Genomic DNA, 15,780 nt, shown 5'->3' with positions numbered 1-15,780 from the left:
ATTGTCCTTCAGGACAATGCAGACTATGAAAAAATGTGTTTCCAACTTTTGAATAACACAACATGTTATCGAAAAATATCAGCCCAAACAATTTCAAAATTTAATAATGAATACTATACCATCATTGATGGAGCCAGGGAAACAGGCACAATCACAACTGAACTGTGGGAATACTTGAGGACACCATATCCTCGTATTCCCACTTTCTATTGTCTACCTAAGATCCACAAAGATCTCAGGAATCCACCGGGCCGTCCCATAGTTTTGGGGAATGGCAGTATCACCGAGACAGCAAGCCGGGTAGTGGATGCCCACTTAAGACCTCATGTCACTGGCCTAACCTCCTATACTAAGGATACTATTCACATGCTTCAAATTCTAGAAGGTGTGACTATTCCACCCAATGCTCTTCTTGCAACCATAGACACGGAGTGTCTATACAACTCCATACCACATGAGAAAGGTCTTCTTGCTATAACCAAGATTCTGAAACAGCGAGGCCCTCAGGAACTAAAGTATAATATGTTTATTTTGGAAATTCTGAGATTTATCTTGGAGCATAACGTGTTTTCTTTCCAGGGTTCCCATTACCTCCAGGTACAGGGAGTAGCGATGGGGACTTGCTGTGCCCCATCCTATGCTAACCTGTACCTGGGGGAGTGGGAACATAACATTATCACCAGTGAAGACTTGTCGATGTACTTCTGCCACGTAGTCATGTGGCAGAGGTACATCGACGACATTTTCCTGGTATGGGACGGTCCGGTGGAACTCCTTGAGGAATGGCTCAGAAAATTAAATCAAAATGATATGAATTTATTTTTTACCATGCACCATGACCCAAAATCTGTGGACTTCCTGGATATTACTATTCATAAAAGTGACGAAGGTCATATATCAACAACTCTATTTAGGAAGTCCACAGCAGGGAACACCTTGCTGCATGCAGCTAGTTTTCATCCTGAGCCACTCAAGAGATCAATCCCATTTTCGCAATATTTACGAATTAAGAGAAATTGTTCCCTAGAAAGGGATTTTAGGGAAAAGGCAGGGGAACTAACACAGAGACTCCTCGAAAGAGGATATTCCAAGACGTGTCTTAGAAAAAACTTCAATAGGGTACAAACCATGAAGAGACAGGATCTACTTTTCAAAACCTCCAAAAGGGAAAGGGCACTTATAAAGAACCCACCAAGAATTATTCTTGACTACTATAATGAACATACTCAAATTTATGGAATTCTCAAAAAGCATTGGGCAATATTGAGGGAAGACCCTATCCTTGAACAGATAGTAACTCCTTCCCCTGCCATCACATACAGAAGAGCCACCTCCATGATGGACGATCTAGTCCAAAGTGAATATAAGGGCGCAGAGAGAGGAGACCCTTGTAGCGACAAAGGGACATTTCCCTGCGGCAATTGTGACCAATGCAAGGTGATAGTTCGCTGTAAAAGCACCAAGCTCCCCAATGGTGAATTACATCATCCAAAACATTTTGTTAATTGTAAAACTAGGGGGGTCGTGTATCTGATGCGGTGTGAATGCAAGGCCTTTTATGTTGGTAAAACCAAACAAGAACTTGGGAAACGCATTAGCAAACACATGCAAAGCCTCGACATCGGCAATCTCTATCTACCACTGGGCCGACACATGGCCATCGCGCACAGATACAGGACCCCCAAAGTTACATTTTATGCCCTTGAAAGGGTGCACATTCCGGCCAGGGGGGGCGATTGGAACAAGCAGCTTCTCCAGCGCGAAATGCGCTGGATTGCTAGACTTGGGGCAACGGCCCCCCCTGGCCTGAATGAAACAGCTAGTTACAGACCTTTCTTGGAGGGATTCGTCTCAGGAAAGACAGATTAAGGATCTTCCCTTTGAGTAGCCCTTCCTTCTTTTGTTTTGAGATCTAGTATTGACTTCCCCTCACCTTTCTTGTCTCTTTTTTATTTGATTCCTTTTTTCAAAACCCCCCCCCTCCCCCCCCCCCCTATTCCTCCCTTTATTTTGTCTACTCTATATGCTTTCAATGCTCCTTCTGATAAACTCAGAGTTATTTTTGGCGTCTCCTCCTCCTATTCCCTATCCCCCTGGAGGGCTCTGAATTAAGCACTCTGAGGATGTATGTTGTTTGTATTTAGCTTCATCTTGGCTAATGCATATCTCTAAGTGGCTTCTTTATTTTGATTTATGTATGTATTAAATTGCTATATCATATTTTGTAACCCCAGTCATGTAATTGCATGATGCGACGAACATCTGTTTCTCCAAAAACATCCAATCAGGTAATTATCCTCCCTTTCCCCTTCTTTTCCCCCATTTTCCTCCTCTGCTTTTTCTCCCATCTTTACCCCACACTCCCCCCCCCCCCTCCTTCCCTATTCCCTTCCCTTCCTCCTGGTGGGTCTACTTCCCGGCAGTCTGGATATCATAATCATGCGATTTCATGTTTTCATATCTGTTTTTTGGAGAGATATCCCGCAGGTTGGGAGCCCGGCACGGGTGAGACCGCTCTCCTTGGGACCCAAAATTGATTTTGGATGTCCCACGTTCATCTGGAGAGCATATGCGTTATATAGCTGGACAAATCTCCTACAATCATTGTGGGACTTCCATGCTTGACCCCCGACCATCTGGGGGTTAAACGCCACCACCCGTGCCGGGGCGATATCTGATAAGATTTCCCCTTCTGTATCGACTAGGCCAAGTATCTTCCCCTATAATGGGAAATTGGCATCCTTTGAAATTTTCATATAATTTTTATTATCATGGCTCCGACATATTTATGCTTGGAACCACACTTTGTTAAAATGCTCTATTGTTCTATCTGCATCATATTTACCAACTATTAGAATCAAGGGCGGATACTATAATCTCGCCCTTTTGTAAGTGAGGGCGGAAGTCCATCACTGCGGTTACGTTCCGTGAAGTGCTGGAATATACGCCCAAACCGGATGTGATGTCAGCGTCCCAAACTCGCGGTATTTTACTCGAGACTAAACAGACGGAAATGACGACATCACTCTAAGCCTCGCGATGCTTATCGGCAAATCACGGGCCTCGCTATGATACTTAAGGGAACGCCGAGAATCAGTCCGGTGAGTGATCTCTCCGTGACAGGACAGAATTGTCGTTCCTCCAACCCTCCCTATAGCTGAGTAAGTATTCTTTTTTGGGGGATCTTTGATCGTTGGAATGTTTTCGGTACTTCTACCAAGGTGAACCCTACTTTATACCTCATACATATTTACTCCTTCAGATCAATGGGCGAACTCCACCAGCTGTATTATCAGCCGTGGGGGTTTTCATCCGTCCCTTTTGGAAGATAATGTCATTGAGTGTCTGCCGCCTTATTTCATCTTACGGTATTTATATTTATATTTTTATTGGGGACATTCCTGCCGTATATAATATCCTGGATAGGTAACCAGATAGATGCAATATAAAACCTTTTATATTTTAGATAAAGCAGAATACCAACATCTATATTGAACCACTCTGGGACAAAAGCACACCCCCTAGTAGATACTTCATCTGCTGAAGTGGCATTGGATTTGGCTGTTATTTAATTTTTTATCGACACGGAGGTAAGGTAACTAAATAGAAAATACTTACTATTTAGTGGGCATACGCCCCCACCCCCTAAACACACTTCTATAAGCATTATCCCCTTTTTTCTTATATATGTATTTCAGGCAAACGATATTTATCTGAAAATTTTGGAATATAATACATCATATATATTCCTACATATATATATATACCTTTTTGGTCACATTCCAACGTACTATCCATCTAAGATATTTGAGGCATCTTGGATGTCCCATTACAACACGGAGGTAAGACACCCTAAATAAAATAAAAAATACTTCCAATTGTGGATAATTTATGTTTAGAGCTTTCTGCTCTCCAGTACTTCCTCGTCCTATGTTTCTTCTTTTGCTTTCAGGGGTCACCATAAATTAAGTTCCAATAGGCACCTCTAGTTTAGGATAACCAAAGGTGACTGGAATCCTTTCCGTCACTTGAAGGGTTCCTTTCTTCTGTACTTTTATACATCACTCACCCCCCTCTTGGATCATCATAACAGGTGAAGTGATCCGTAATCATAGACTTAAGGAAATTTATCCTTGGAGTGAATCTTCTTGACATTGCACTATTATTTACAGGTAATAGAGGATATATAAATAATACAAATACCTGATTCTAGCTCCCATCCTGCGGGACCCCTACATATCCCTCCGTGGACAATATGAGTGGCTCCGGACACCTACCGGTATGTGTACACCCCCCCTCTCCCACCCCCTTCTCTTTTTCCCCCCCCTAACCCCCCCCCCTTTCCCCCCTTTTCCCCCCCTCTTTTCCTCCTTGGTATATTGCCTCATGAGATGAAATAATATGTTGTCGCATATGCAAAAAATGTGATATGATTGATGTGACACACAAATGTATGTTTTTGCATTTTTGCTTTGTTCTCTTGGATTTACTCTTGGCATATGATTATGCTTTCCAGGAAGACATACAGACTCCCTGAGGAAGATTTTGGTACTATACAAATTTCGAAACGCGTTGGACACTGTCATGCATCTGCAACTGTATTGTATTGTACATTGAATGTATTATTATTATTGTTTGATTGATCCTTTACAATCACACCTTTTTCAATAAATTGTAATTTATTTTAATTAATTCTATCTTTTTCGAAAGATCCTTATTAGTTATCTTTAAAGTCCCACCCTTCTAGGGGGTCATTCCCTTTTTTCTTTATTAACTTATCTAGGGATTATGGTAACACAATATCTGAGAATTACCTACATACCTGTTTCAAGTGGTTAGCACTTCTGCCTTGCAGCACTGGTATCCTCAGTTCAGATCCTGTCCATGACAATGCAAACGAAATGCCATCCACTCAGAGTCCACATCGGCACCCCCTGGAAGTCTGTCACACTGTGTATGTGTAAGCCTAGTCTGTACATTATACACAGGCAGTACAGGGGTCTCCTTTGTGATTCTCTCCATGTTACCACAAGGTGGCACTAATCTTACATTTTTGCAATATTGGAGTTTGATTGCGGAAAGATCGGATTTGCTTTCCAATAGACTGACATTAGGAATGCAGGAAGACGGTCTACGGGGGGAGGGGTACTCATGGGGTCCTTACTAGTTTTCTGCACTTTAGCATTCCTGACAAGTTCCACTCCACCTGCTTGTCCCTCCAATTTTTAATGGTTTAACCTGAAAATCAATCCCATAAACTGGTGAGATAAGGCCACTAGATGAGAAAGTTTCATGATAATGTTATTTCCTGCGCACGTGCGTGTTTATTAATTATTGTTAATTGGGTTCTCCTGGTGTGCAAGCAGGGCTGTTGTGTCTCTCTAGTGCGCATTTGCCGTTTTTGCACCATTCTAGTGTGCTTGCACAGGTATTGTGTTCCTATAGCATGCATGAATATGTCCTTCTGGAGCGCATGTGCGGTTATTGTGTCCCTCTGGAGCGCATGTGCGGTTATTGTGTCCCTCTAGTGCCCATGTGCAGTTATTGAGTCCCTCTAGTGCCCATGTGCGGTTATTGTGTTCCTCTAGTGCCCATGTGCGGTTATTGTGTCCCTCTAGTGCCCATGTGCAGTTATTGTGTCCCTCTAGTGCGCATGTGTGGATATTGTGTCCCTCTAGTGCCCATGTGCGGTTATTGTGTCCTTCTAGTGCCAATGTGCGGTTATTGTGTCCCTCTAGTGCCCATGTGCGGTTATTGTGTCCCTCTAGTGCCCATGTGCGGTTATTGTGTCCCTCTAGTGCACATGTGCGGTTACTGTGTCCCTCTAGTGCGCATGTGTGGATATTGTGTCCCTCTAGTGCCCATGTGCGGTTATTGTGTCCCTCTAGTGCACATGTGCGGTTATTGTGTCCCTCTAGTGCACATGTGCGGTTATTGTGTCCCTCTAGTGTGCATGTGCGGTTATTGTGTCCCTCTAGTGCCCATGTGTGGATATTGTGTCCCTCTAGTGCCCATGTGCGGTTATTGTGTCCCTCTAGTGCCCATGTGCGGTGATTGTGTCCCTCTAGTGCGCATGTGCGGTTATTGTGTATGTGCGGTTATTGTGTCCCTCTAGTGCACATGTGCGGTTATTGTGTCCCTCTGGTGCGCATGTGCGGTTATTGTGTCCCTCTAGTGCGCATGTGCGGATATTGTGTCCCTCTAGTGCCCATGTGTGGATATTGTGTCCCTCTAGTGCGCATGTGCGGTTATTGTGTCCCTCTGGTGCGCATGTGCGGTTATTGTGTCCCTCTAGTGCACATGTGCGGATATTGTGTCCCTCTGGTGCACATGTGCGGTTATTGTGTCCCTCTAGTGCACATGTGCGGTTATTGTGTCCCTCTAGTGCGCATGTGCGGATATTGTGTCCCTCTAGTACCCATGTGCGGTTGTGTCCCTCTAGTGCACATGTGCGGTTATTGTGTCCCTCTGGTGCGCATGTGCAGTTATTGTGTCCCTCTGGTGCGCATGTGCGGTTATTGTGTCCCTCTAGTACGCATGTGCGGTTATTGTGTCTCTCTGGTGCGCATGTGCGGTAATTGTGTCCCTCTGGTGCGCATGTGCGGTTATTGTGTCCCTCTAGTGCGCATCTGCGGTTATTGTGTCCCTCTAGTGTGCATCCGCGGTTATTGTGTCCCTCTAGTGCGCATGTGCGGATATTGTGTCCCTGTAGTACCCATGTGCGGTGGTGTCCCTCTAGTGCCCATGTGCGTTTATTGTGTCCCTCAATTTTGGTGGGGGGTGGATGTAGTACCCTCCTTGGTAGGTGCTAGGTTGGTAAAAGCTTAGCAGCTCTATCTGCTTATCAGGGGAGCCAAATTGTTAGTTGTGCCTGTTGCATGTGTCCAGGGTGTGATTCATTTGGGCTGAGGGAGTGTCCCCGCTGTATCCAATGGGAGAGCCTGTTGGACAGTGGAGGAAACCCAGCCAGTGACACACAGGCTTTTGTGGCTGTCCCAATGGGTTGGCAAAACAGTGGTGCATTCTGGGATAGGTCATAAAAGCCGGGGGCACATGTGACAGGGTGTCTTTGGGCAGGAAGTCAGGTCCCAGGAGGAGGGTGACGGTTGTCAGCAAGGAAGGTGGTCACAGGCGGTCGGCCTAGTGGACCAAGTGTGTGATGCTGAGCCAGGAGGGCCAGGATACTGACGAGTGGAGCTGAAGGCAGAGCAACCCAGGGAAAAACAGTGTCCTTGAGTACTGGGAAGCTTGCCAGGGGTCTGCCCAGTAAGGGGACCACTCCAGTGGAGAGTCAGTGGACAAGGGCTAGCATGCATGGGAAGTGAGAAAGGGGGTGCTAGGTTAGGACCCTGAAGAGGAATTCATTCAGGAACATATCTTTTACTTCACAAGGTGAAGTGGCAAGGTGAAGCAGTGGCCTTGCCGCACACACTACAGTCAGTTTTCCTCAGAAATTGTGTATAGTTCAAGTTGGAGTATCCCACTCATCCCTTCTCCCATCCAAGTTCTAAAATTAAACACAAAAACCAAATTCCCTTGACTGTTCATTGTCTGAGCCAAGTCTTAAAGTAATAAGTTTTACAGACTGTTGCTATGGGTAACCCAGGGGAATCCACACTGAGCAGCTCCCTAGGGGGGCAGTGCTACAGATATATGGGGGCTCATTGAAGGGGGCAACTGATATATGAATATTTGATATCTGATATTCTGATTGGGGTTTTGGATTTCTAGGAGCACTGTTACGGGAACACCTGATGTAAGGGGGCACTGTTATGGGGACACCTGATGTAAGGGGGCACTGTTATGAGAACACCTGATGTAAGGGGGCACTGTTATGGGGACACCTGATGTAAGGGGGCACTGTTATGGGGACACCTGATGTAAGGGGGCATTGTTATGAGAACACCTGATGTAAGGGGGCACTGTTATGGGAACACCTGATGTAAGGGGGCACTGTTATGAGAACACCTGATGTAAGGGGGCACTGTTATGGGGACACCTGATGTAAGGGGACACTGTTATGAGAAAACCTGATGTAAGGGGGCACTGTTATGGGGACACCTGATGTAAGGGGGCACTGTTATGGGAACACCTGATGTAAGGGGGCACTGTTATGAGAACACCTGATGTAAGGGGGCACTGTTATGGGAACACCTGATGTAAGGGGGCACTGTTATGGGAACACCTGATGTAAGGGGGCACTGTTATGGGGACACCTGATGTAAGGGTACACTGTTATGAGGACACTGGATGTAAGGGGACACCTGATGTAAGGGGGGCAGGCACTGTTATGGGAACACCTGATGTAAAGTAACACTATTATGGGAACACCTGATGTAAGGAGACACTGTTATGGGAACACCTGATGTAAAGAGACACTGTTATGGGAACACCTGATGTAAGGGGGCACTGTTATGGGAACACCTGATGTAAGGGGGCACTGTTATGGGAACACCTGATGTAAGGGGGCACTGTTATGGGAACACCTGATGTAAGGGGGCACTGTTATGGGAACACCTGATGTAAGGGGACACTGTTATGGGAACACCTGATGTAAGGGGACACTATTATGAGAACACCTGATGTAAGGGGACACTGTTATGGGAACACCTTATGTAAGGGGGCACTGTTATGGGAACACCTGATGTAAGGGGGCACTGTTATGGGCACACCTGATGTAAGGGGGCACTGTTATGAGAACACCTGATGTAAGGGGACACTGTTATGGGGACACCTGATGTAAGGGGACACTGTTATGAGGACATCTGATGTAAGGGGACACTGTTATGAGGACACCTGATGTAAGGGGGCACTGTTATGGGAACACCTGATGTAAGGGGGCACTGTTATGGGAACACCTGATGTAAGGGGGCACTGTTATGAGAACACCTGATGTAAGGGGACACTGTTATGGGAACACCTGATGTAAGGGGACACTGTTATGGGAACACCTGATGTAAGGGGATACTGTTATGGGAACACCTGATGTAAGGTGACACTGTTATGAGAACACCTGATGTAAAGGGACACTGTTATGGGGACACCTGATGTAAAGGGGGCACTGTTATGGGGACACCTGATGTAAAGGGACACTTTTATGGGAACACCTGATGTAAGGGGATACTGTTATGGGGACACCTGATGTAAGGGGGCACTGTTATAAGGACACCTGATGTAAGGGGGCACTGTTATGGGTACACCTGATGTAAGGGGGCACTGTTATGGGAACACCTGATGTAAGGGGACACTGTTATGAGGACACCTGATGTAAGGGGGCACTTTTATGAGGACACCTGATGTAAGGGGGCATTGTTATGGGAACACCTGATGTAAGGGGACACTATTATGGTAACACCTGATGTAAGGGGACACTGTTATGAGGACACCTGATGTAAGGGGACACTGTTATGAGGACACCTGATGTAAGGGGACACTGTTATGAGGATGCCTGAGGTAAGGGGGCATTGTTATAGGAACACCTGATGTAAGGGGACACTGTTATGGGAACACCTGATGTAAGGGGGCACTGTTATGAGGACACCTGATGTAAGGGGGCACTGTTATGGGGACACCTGATGTAAGGGGGCACTGTTATGAGGACACCTGATGTAAGGGGGCACTGTTATGGGGACACCTGATGTAAGGGGGCACTGTTATAAGGACACCTGATGTAAGGGGGCACTGTTATGGGTACACCTGATGTAAGGGGGCACTGTTATGGGTACACCTGATGTAAGGGGGCACTGTTATGGGAACACCTGATGTAAGGGGACACTGTTATGAGGACACCTGATGTAAGGGGGCACTGCTATGGGAACACCTGATGTAAGGGGACACTGTTATGAGGACACCTGATGTAAGGGGGCACTGTTATGAGGACACCTGATGTAAGGGGGCACTGTTATGGGGACACCTGATGTAAGGGGGCACTGTTATATGGACACCTGATGTAAGGGGGCACTGTTATGGGTACACCTGATGTAAGGCGGCACTGTTATGGGAACACCTGATGTAAGGGGACACTGTTATGAGGACACCTGATGTAAGGGGGCACTGTTATGGGAACACCTGATGTAAGGGGACACTGCTATGTGGACACCTGATGTAAGGGGGCACTGCTATGTGGACACCTGATGTAAGGGGGCACTGTTTTGAGGACACTGGATGTAAGGGGGACACCTGATGTAAGGGGGCACTGTTATGGGAACACCTGATGTAAGGGGTCACTGTTAAGGGGACACCAGATGTAAGGGGGCACTGTTATGAGGACACTGGATGTAAGGGGGCACCTGATGTAAGGGGGCACTGTTATGGGAACACCTGATGTAAGGGGGCACTGTTAAGGTGACACTGGATGTAAGGGTACACCTGGTATAAAGGGGTATCTTGATTGGGGTAACTGATCTAAGACAATATTCTGATGGGGCATCTGATATGTGGTGGCAACTGATATATGAAGGTATTCTGATTGGGGTTCTTGATTTATGGGGAACTCAAATGGAGACACCTGATGTGAAGTGGTTCTATTTTCTTTCACTTGAAATATGGATATGATTGGCCTACTTTTATGTTTTATTAAAGAGTTATTTATTTGTCTTCCATCTTGTTTCTGGTAAAGATAGTTGTTTGTGGAAGGGCAGAATAAAAGGGCACAGCCAGTGAAGGTGGAAGAATAGGAATGATCATAGAAAGGAGAAGAGGAGTCCCCGAAAGGCAGAATCCAGGGCTCAGAGAAGACCGGTCACCATGAACAGATCCAAGGGCAAGACACCACTGGAAGCTCTGAGGATCAGAACTAATCAGCTGCACTGGTCGGAGGTAAAGTCTAATCTATTAAAATGTCTTTGCTACAAGTCACCCCCCAATATCTGCTGATACCCCAGACCACCCCCCAGTTTGATCCATTTACACTTCAGTTCATTCTCCAGTATATTTGGACAATATCACAGGTCATCCTCCATTCTAACAATACTCCAGGCCACCCTCTGGATCAGGATCATCAATAGGGGGGTACAGGCAGGGCTCGAGTCCTTCAGGAATGCATGGGAACGGCGTTCCTGTACTTTTTCCATAGCAGGAATGCCGTTCCCTTTAGCAGCTGTGTCCTGCAGGACTGCCCTTTCAAAAAGGAAAAACTGTGCTGCCCCCCCCCCCCCCCAAACCACCACTGTCAGAAGAGGGCTCTGTTTCCTGCCCATTCTCCCTCCTGTCAGCAGTGGGGAAGGGAATGCAGAGAATCAGGGCAGCTGTGTCTTACACTGTTCTGGCAAGTGCTGCTCCTGAGAACACAGCAGCACGAGGAGGAGGAGGAGAAGAGGCTCTTCTCACCCCACCCCTCCTCCTCCTCCTGCTGCTGTGTTCTTGGGAGCGGCGCTTGCTAGAACAGCCACTCACTATATATCTTTCCTCTCCTATTGGAAAGAGGAAAAAAAAAGTAGCAGAGAGGATGGTGGGACATGTTGTCCCGAGGACTGGGGGAAACTGCAGTCCCCAGCATGACCAGCTGAAGAGAAAGGACAGAGAGGGTGGCAAGTAGAACACTGCCGGTGGCAAGTGACATGCTGCATCTGGTGGCAGGCTGAGGGTGGCAAGTGGCACACTGCATCTGGTGGCCAGCTGCGGGTGGCAAGTGACACGCTGCATCTGGCAGAAGGTGATGATGGTAAGTGACACGCTGCATCTGGGGACAGGCAATGGTAGCAAGTGACATGCTGCATCTGGTGGCAGGCTGAGGGTGGCCAGTGGCACACTGCATCTGGTGGCAGGCTTTGGGTGGCAAGTGACACATTGCATCTGGTGGCCAGCTGCGGCTGGCAAGTGACACGCTGCATCTGGCAGAAGTTGACAGTGGCAAGTGACACACTGCATCTGGCAGAAGGCGACAGTGGCAAGTGACATGCTGCATCTGGGGACAGGCAATGGTGGCAAGTGACACGCTGTTGTGCAGTGTGGTATAAAATCTGATTATTTTAATTTATCACTAAAAGGCGGTGTCTGAATTATCAATAGAATTATGACGCAGTGCCTCCAGCCGATTACGGCAAATAATTTAATAACTAAGAAAAACCCAATCAATTTCTTCAGACACTCAATAGTATACCACAGCAATTTTCCTGAGTTCTTGGAGCTTATGGTGATTTCTTACCAATATATAAATATCTCCCAATTAAATTAATAAATATAATTTATTAAAATATGAGTATAATTATATATTTACACAATATCAAAAATATGTTGCACGGATACAATGTAATTAGAAATCAATTTTTGAAACCAAAGAATTAGATATGACCCGATAGAAAGTAAAATTAACTGTGAATTAAAATATTAAAAACAAAATGCCTGACCACTCTTAAGGCAGTTTCTCACTTTCCGCGGCCGTAGGAAAGAAAGAAACTTATCTTAAAGAGCAACAACCTATTATACCCAATACACTTAAATTCAATAATCTGCTAAATTAGCCTTAACTCTAGACAAACAATTTTAAATTCATAAAATCAACTGCAAGGTTTTTTTAATTACAAGAAATTCATAGGGATATATCATGCTATTTGTAGTTTATAGCGTCATTGGACATTATTTATGATTTGGTGAGCCATCTCTGTTGATGAGTTATTCTTGTGATGCATTATCCTTTATATATAACAACACCAAAATTCAATATATGGTGATAACTGGATACATACACATACACACACATAGATATATTCATATACGCACATGTACATATATACACATACACATATATATACCTACATATATATATATATATATATATATATATATATATACACATTTTAGTCACCATTTTGACGAGGCTTATGTGTTTAGCTGAGTCAATACGGGGTGTCTCAGGAAGAGATAATTTCACCCTAGAACAATGAGGACAGTCTACTGCATTGTTTCCTTTTGTTGATGAAGTTCTTCTTCAAACTTTGAGTTCCAGGCTCTTATCACATTTCTTTGTATAAAACCTTGAAAATGGGGACGTTTTTGCATGGTCAATTGTCTCTGACTAGTTACACAAGCCTGTCTTAATTTGCACTGTTAAGGGTTGGTCAACACTATTGTGTGTGTGTGGCCCAGCTTTCCTGCACAGAGGTTGATGTGTCAGGCCGAGGTCAATGTAAGTGTTGCAGATATATTTCATCACTTATAATTTCATATAGAGATAACCTGACAACGCTGCATCTGGGGACAGGCAATGGTGGCAAGTGACACGCTGCATCTGGCAGAAAGCGACAGTGACAAGTGACACGCTGCATCTGATGGCAGGCGACGGTAGCAAGTGACACGCTGCATCTGGAAGAAGGCGCCAGTGGCAAATGACACGCTGCATCTGGGGACAGGCAATGGTGGCAAGTGACATGCTGCATTAGGCAGAAGGCGACCGTGGCAAGTGACACGCTGCATCTGGCAGAAGGCGACAGTGGCAAGTGACACGCTGCATCTGGCAGAAGGTGACGATGGCAAGTGACACGCTACATCTGGGGACAGGCAATGGTGGCAAGTGACACGCTGCATCTGGCAGAAGGCGACAGTGGCAATTAACACGCTGCATCTAGCAGAAGACGACAGTGGCAAGTGACAAGCTGCATCTGGCAGAAGGCGACAGCGGCAAGTGACACGCTACATCTGGGGACAGGCAATGGTGGCAAGTGACACGCTGCATCTGGCAGAAGGCGACAGTGGCAATTGACACGCTGCATCTAGCAGAAGGCGACAGCGGCAAGTGACAAGCTGCATCTGGCAGAAGGCGACAGCGGCAAGTGACACGCTACATCTGGGGACAGGCAATGGTGGCAAGTGACACGCTGCATCTGGCAGAAGGCGACAGCGGCAAGTGACACGCTGCATCTGATGGCAGACAACAGGGGCAAGTGACGCGCTGCATCTGATGGCAGGCGACGGTGGCAAGTGACAGGCTGTATCTGGTGGATGGTGATGGTGGCACGCTGTATCTGGTGGAAAGTGACAAGCTGCATCTGGTAGCAGGTGACAGTGGCACACTGCATCTGGTGGCAAGTGACAAGCTCAGGGTTCCCACTGATTCTGCATTATGGTGAGTTGAACTATTTTATTATATATTACAATGTAATAATAGAAATAATGTGCTTCAATCATCCCGACACCATATCAAGGATGGTGTCGGGATGATTTAAGTGCTAATACCAGCCATTTGCCCGAGAAATCACAGCCACCGAATTCCCCATCAACCTTGAAACTACATCCCCCCCCCCCCTCCAGTCCTTTTGTCTTCTACAAAATCAGTCCCCCATGTCAAAAAGGTTTGCGGACCACTGCTCTAAAGTGACATTACTTCCTCCTAGCGCTCTATGGAGGGGGCAGGGGAGGACATTACTGTGCGGGGAGGGGGTGAAGGGGGCAGAGGAGGACACTGATGTGGAGAGGTGAAAGGGGCACAGCAGGACACGGCAGTGGGGGGTCATGATATGAAGTGGGCAGAGAAGGACACTACTTGAGGGGGCAGAGGAGGACATTACTGTAGGGGAGGGTGAAGGAAGGAGGCAGAGGAGGACACTATTGTGTGGGGCAGTGTTGCCAACCACCCGGTAATTTACAGGCTGCCCGTAAATGTCTGTTACCGGCAGCGGCGCCCATAAAAAATATGGCTGTCCACAGCCTCTAACCATCTCTTGTACCATGTCCGCATCCTCTAGCCAGCTCCTGTACCATTTCTGCAGCTTCTGACCATCTCCTGTACCATATCTGCAGCTTCTGACCATTTCCTGTACCATATCTGCAGCCTCTGACCATCTCTTGTATCATGTCTTCAGCTTCTGACCATCTCTTGTACCATGTCCGCAGCTTCTGACCATCTCCTGTACCATGTCTGTAGCTTCTGACCACCTCCTGTATCATGTCCGTAGCCTCTAACCACCTCCTGCATCATGTTCACAGCCTCTAACCACCTCTCCTGTACCATGTCTGCAGCCTCTAACCATCTCTTTTATCATGTATGCAATCTCTGACCATCTCTTGTCTTTTATCATGTCTGCAGTCTCTGAGGGGGAGTCTGGAGAGGACTCAAGAGTGGGAGCGCCGTCAGGATGGTGGTCACGGGAGAAGTCAGACATGTGTGGACTGTGGAGAAGAGACTATAGGATAAAACCAGAGCCACTGGAGCTGACTGACTGAGCCCTGCACGGCGCACCTGAGAGGAGGTCAGTGACCGTGCTGCCAGGCCAGTCTGGGGGGGGTTCACTGATGTAAAGGGGAGTGAATACAATAATGTAAGGGGACACTAATATAAAGGTTCCCCCTTATATCAGGAACCCTCACCAGAGTTCCCCCCCCCCCACATCAGAGTTCCCGGCATTCCCCTTTACATCAGTCTGCAAGATTCCCCCTTACAGTGCAAGAGGGAACTCTGTGGACGCTGATGTGAAGGGGAACTCTGATGGAAAGGGGAACACAGTGGACTCTGATATAAGGGGGTCTCTGGTCACCAGAGCCCCCCTTATATCAGAGTTCCCCTGTAGATCATAATCTGCAGCATTCCCCTTCCCTTGTACTGTAAGGGGGATTTCTGCACACTCTGACGCAAGGAGGAACTCTGTGCTGGCTGGGTTATTTTAACCTGACCTTCATGTAAATGGAGAAATATGTTTTATGTTTTTTTACTTTTTTTAACTTAAACACATTGCTAATAGCGCTATCTACATGTTTATAGTTTAAATAATGATATTTGCACTGTTTAGCACAAAAAATGGCCATTTTAGGTACTTTCTTGGGTTAGTTCCCACACTTTTTTCCCCA

General features: G+C 46.5%; 1 pseudogene across 1 annotated transcript in view; it reads right to left on the bottom strand.

Annotated features, from left to right (window-relative positions):
- Positions 1 to 2,409: 2,409 nt before the first annotated feature.
- The window catches only part of LOC309552505 (DNA polymerase subunit gamma-2, mitochondrial-like), a 128,041-nt pseudogene continuing 114,670 nt past the window's right edge, over positions 2,410 to 15,780 (bottom strand). The window contains exons 6-7 of the transcript in view: positions 2,600 to 2,720; positions 2,410 to 2,558 (exon numbers count right to left, since the gene is read on the bottom strand). The product of the transcript in view is annotated as a DNA polymerase subunit gamma-2, mitochondrial-like (transcript). The remainder of the gene's footprint in view (positions 2,559 to 2,599; positions 2,721 to 15,780) is intronic.

Source organism: Pelophylax lessonae (genome assembly GCF_965119305.1).
Source record: "Pelophylax lessonae genome assembly, chromosome: 4".
Classification (NCBI taxonomy): Eukaryota; Metazoa; Chordata; class Amphibia; order Anura; family Ranidae; genus Pelophylax; species Pelophylax lessonae.
This window is presented reverse-complemented; position numbering and strand designations above follow the sequence as displayed.